We start from the raw sequence: 5632 nt of genomic DNA on the forward strand, positions 1-5632 counted from the left end.
GACTGCTTCAAACCTCCTGCCCCAACACTACCCTGTCCCTAAGCCAAGCTTGAACCCTGAGCCCACGCCACCTTTCCCAGCAAGCTTTCCCCATCACTTAGAGCTCCTACCATGTGTCACCTGCTGCAGGGAAGTTTCCTGCCTTCTCCATATGTGGGTTAGGTACCCTCCTCAGATTCGGTCCCTGCAACCATTTATCTCCCTGCTCTAGAAATGACTTTTCTTAAGCATCCTCCTCTCCATTCTCATCCTCACCAGTTCGTGATGGTTGCTATATGCTGGGCATCAGTAGAGGTCTAGGAAGGCTGTTTGGATCAGTGTCACCATCACTTCTTCACTGATGGATAGGCTGCTGACATGAAAGGGATGTATCCTGATCAACCTAGACATAAAGAGCAAGACTTCTGAACCCTGCTGTTATGGCCCGAAGCCCATTCTGCGCCATCTGCAGTCCTGCTGGGATCCTGCTGCAGCACTCCTCAGCACCTTACTTCCAAAGGGCCTACCTCTCTAACATGCTGAATCTTGCCCGGACACCAAGAGCAGTGCAGAAACTTCCAGCCTAACTGCGTACTGCTGAGATGGCTTTCAGACCTAAAACTGTAGAGAGGGCAGGACTGAAGGCCTTGTGGGCAGGGTGGGAGTTCTGAGCTGGACTTACTGCTACTTAGTGTAGGGCACTGGCTGTTGCATCTCTCTCTGGGACTGTGCTTTCTCATCCATAAAATGAATGATCTCCATGGCCTTTCCTGGAGCCTTCATTGTCTTAGATGGAGTTTGTCCAGAGCAGGCCCAAAGACAAGGCTGGAGTAAAGTTGGTTTATTTGGGAGGTACAGGGATCTCACCAGGAGAGAGAAAACAGCAGAGCAACCAGCCTGGGAAGAGGTAGGAGAAGAGTACCCAAGCAGGGAACGTTGTGCAAAGGCCCTGAGGCCAGACAGGCAGCTTACAGAGCAGCAAGGAGCCAGTGAATAGAAGAGGGAGGAGGGGAAGTGAACAGGACAATCAGAAAAACAGTAGGCCTCTGAGAAAAGTCACTGCAGTCATCAAAAGACAGGGGAGAGGGCAGGGAAAAGCCTACAGTGCAGGGAAAAGGTAAAAGCCCTTCAGGGCTTCTCTAGGAGAGTGACCTGAGGCAGGCAGACCACACAGCAGCCTCTTACAGGGTCACAGATTTGCCTGAGCTCAGGGCACCACTCCAGCAGAGAAAGGGTCTGACCAACAAGAGATGAAGTCCCCACAGGAACCTTGGAATGGGAAGTTCTGTTTCCCCTGCTAAACCCTCGGGGAGAGCAGAAAGGCAGAGGAAGGTTGGGGGTGCTGGTACAGAACTAGGTGCTCCTCAGAGTCACTCACTCTACAGTCCCTGCCCCAGTTCAGCTGCAAAGCAGGAGGATGGAACCCCAGATAAGCTCAGGCACCGCAACGGTATAAGAATATGTATTCCATCTCCTGTGTAGACCATAGTTTCCAGTGGTTAAATGAGAAACAGTACAACTTGGCAAGCCTGTGTAGCCTTGGGGCTCCTACAGGGAGGACACAGAGTTGGTGCCAGGTGTCAAGTGATTACAGATCAAGGCAGGACCCAGGCATCCCATCCGATGCCATGGGGATAGGTGGCAATCCCAGGACCCAGCCTGGGCCAGACACACTTCGGAGGGGCCTGCTATAATGTTGCCTCCTGCAAGTTTCAAAGCCCTGCCTCCATTCTCTAGAGTCTCAGTTCCTTGGAGCCTAGACTGGGCTGGGGAGAAAGGTGAGAGGGGGTGAGCTTAAACTGAAAACCCCTGGGACAGACAAACCTGCCATCATCACATTTCACATTTCAGAACACTGAGGACAAAGAGAAGATTCAACAAGCTTTCAGAAAGGACATAAGAATGAATTAACGATGGTCCAAGGACTAGAATGCTACAAGACTTATTAGTAATTCTGAACACTGGAAGAAAATAGAGCAAGACCTTCAAAATCCTAAAGGAAAATCTACTTGATCAAAGAATCTATTCCAAATGCATTAGTTCACCAGGGTTGCCATGTCAAAATACCGCATTTGGGGTAGTTTAAACAGCAGAAATGTATATTCTCACAATCCCAGAGGGTGGACATCTAAAACCTTGTCAGCAAGGTTGGTTTCTCCTAAGGCCTCTCTCTTGGTCTTGCAGATGACAGCCTTCTCATTCTGTCTTTATATACTTGTCCGTTTGTTTATATTATAATCTGTGTCCTAATCTTTTTTTTAAAGGAAACCAGTCAGACAAGGTCACAGTCCACCCTGAGAGACTCATCTTACCTTAATTACCTCTTTAAAGGCCCTTTCTTTAAATATAGTGACATTCCAAGTTGCTAGGGCTAGGACTTCACAATGCAGTTCATAACAACACAATGCAGTTCATAGCACCAGCCACATCATCAGGAGTGAGAATTTGAGGCATTTTTCAGACATTCAGGCTCTCAGATTTCTCCCATGCATAGTTCCTTCCATTCTCTCGGGGAATATGCTTCTTCAAAACAAGAGCATCCCCATGCTCAAGCTGGCAGGAAACAGAGATAAAACTTAACAGAGAGCTGAGAAGGGCAATGAGGGCTCTCTCGCCTGATGGCTGAGTAATAAATTCAGCATAGCCAGAGCACCTGGAGAGGGTGGGAACTCCCAGGAAGACCCATGCTAGAAAAATCAAACTGATGGAACAGCTAATGTATTGGAACTTAGTGAGAGGAAATTCACACCAATAGGGAAGGGGCACCACAAAAAGGAGGAGTTTGGGGTTAACTGAAGACAAATGCAGGAAAAATAAACACATGTGAAATACAGAGCAATCATTCAGTCCAGGTAAAATTTAAAAGTTATGCAAGAAATGAAAAGAAAATTAAGCAAATGAAAAATATAGAGCAATCATTAACTTCAGGTAAAACAAAAAAGTCATGCAAGAAAGTAAAAGAAAATTAAGCAAATGAAAAATATGGAGCAATCATTAACTTCAGGTAAAATAAAAATATTATGCAAGAAAGAACTTGGCTATGTAAAACTTCAATGTAGTCACAATGTGAACACTGAATGCTAATCTTCTCAGGCATGATGAGACCATCTCTCAACTCCAGGGGAAAAAAAAAATAAGCAATGCTGGATTCGTTGCTCATTCGAAAAAGCGAGAGCTGGACTGCACAGGGAGACTCTGGAAAAAGCAGAGAGCACAAGGGTAGCTGGACCAAGGAAGCTGGGAGTAATGGCATTGCCAAGAGAGTCTGTTCGCTGATTGGTTGAGCGTCAGTGAGGGGCTGACACCAAATGTTTGGCTTTAAAACATGTTCCCTGAGGCCATTCAAAAAGAGTTTAAAACTGGGTCTGCAGCTACTTGTTACCATGGCTACAAAACAATGGGTCTTTTCTGGGAGTGTGGGAACTTTTGTATTCTCAATCCATCCAGAATTAGGGGGTAGCTCTGTTGTAGACATCAGGGATGGAAAGTGTGCAAACCTGTGTGTGGTACAGAAGGGGAAGGGTGTGATGAGAGATAATATCTCCTTCCAGGGTGAGGAGTGACAGATAACAGAGAAAACTGGGAAATCAAAGTAGCATTTTATTCCAGCTTATGAATACAGCATCAAAAGAACTGCTGAAAGACCAGCTTCCTCTGGGGAGCTGGAAACAGTAGGGTGCCCCAGTTGGCTGCTGTTTTGCCTGACAAACCACACAGGGCTATCTATCCCTCTTGTTAACCTCATATATATACACTACTTTGATAAAAATCTTTTTTAACTGATCATTTTTTTTAAGTTTCACCTGAAAGTTTTCAAACTATACCTTGGAATATTTGGGGCTTGTTACCATGGCTACAAAACAATGGGTCTTTTCTGGGAGTGTGGGAACTTTTGTATTCTCAATCCATCCAGAATTAGGGGGTAGCTCTGTTGTAGACATCAGGGATGGAAAGTGTGCAAACCTGTGTGTGGTACAGAAGGGGAAGGGTGTGATGAGAGATAATATCTCCTTCCAGGGTGAGGAGTGACAGATAACAGAGAAAACTGGGAAATCAAAGTAGCATTTTATTCCAGCTTATGAATACAGCATCAAAAGAACTGCTGAAAGACCAGCTTCCTCTGGGGAGCTGGAAACAGTAGGGTGCCCCAGTTGGCTGCTGTTTTGCCTGACAAACCACACAGGGCTATCTATCCCTCTTGTTAACCTCATATATATACACTACTTTGATAAAAATCTTTTTTAACTGATCATTTTTTTTAAGTTTCACCTGAAAGTTTTCAAACTATACCTTGGAATATTTGGGGGGGATAGCGGGGGGGGGGTGGGAATAACAATCAGAGTTCAGTCTCTAGCACACTGTAACAGGTAGCTAACTTTCTGTACCCAGTGCACAATCTCTGCATTGAAGTAGTGGAGAATGCATCTTCAACTCCCCACTAGAAAACACTCTCCTCTTGACGTCTTCCTCCTCACTCTGACATGGGAGTTGGCAGAGAGACTGTGGGTCCCTGCCCTTAGGCCATGTGTGGTTTCTCCAGCCAAAGCTGAAGTGTGAATTTCCCCCGTCCAGTAGGAACTCTAAATCAGAGAAGCAACTCAAAACAAAGCAGAATTTAAAAAGGTGAGAAGGCAGTTAACAAGTACTTACGAAATAAAGAACTCTTACAAATCCATAATGGAAAAAAGAACAACTAGAGAGAAAAATGGGCAAAACACACAAATAGACACTTCAGAGAAGAGGGGCTTGATATACACATACCTCACTACCTTGGTGACCACAGACCACCCACACACTCACTGTGGAAGAAGTGTACCTTGGTGACCACAGACCACTCACATACTCACTGTGGAAGAAGTGCACCTTGGTGACCACAGACCACTCACACATTATGGTTAAGTGTACCTTCATGATCACAAACTACCCACACACTCACTGTGGTAGAAGTGTACCTCAGGGATCACAGACCACTCACATACTCACTATGGTAGAATGTACCTTGGTGATCACAGACCACTCACACACTCACCTCAGTGACCACAGACCACTTACACACTCACTGTGTTAGGAGTGAATGTGGGTGATTACAGACCACTCATGCATTCACTGTGGTGGGAGTATACCTTGGTGATTACAGACCACTCACACACTCACCTCAGTGACCACAGACCACTTACACACTCACTGTTAAGAATATATCTTGGTGATCACAGACCACTCACACACTCACTGTGGTGGGAGTACACCTAGGTGATCATAGACCACTCACACCCACTCACACACTCACTGTGGTAAAGGTGTATCTTGGTGATCACAGACTACTCACACACTCACTGTGATGGGTGATCACAACCACTCACATACTTACTGCAGTGGGACTGTTCCTCAGTGTAGCTACTTTGGAAAATAATTACACTGAGACTCAGTAATGCACCCCTAGGCATACAGCCCAGAGACTCTAGCATTCATGCCAGATATGTGGGAATCAATATTCATAGAAGCATTCACGGTACAAAATGGTGAAGGTCCCAGACACCATGCAGAAGAAAAGGCAGCATGTTCACATACTGGAATTCCACATACCATCGGCACAATTGCACCACCGGAACAGGCAGCAACATGGAAGATCTGGGCAGCTTCTCTTTAGGGAAAG

The sequence above is a fragment of the Tupaia chinensis genome, unplaced genomic scaffold, assembly GCF_000334495.1.
Source record: "Tupaia chinensis unplaced genomic scaffold, TupChi_1.0 Scaffold000386_1, whole genome shotgun sequence".
NCBI lineage: Eukaryota > Metazoa > Chordata > Mammalia > Scandentia > Tupaiidae > Tupaia > Tupaia belangeri.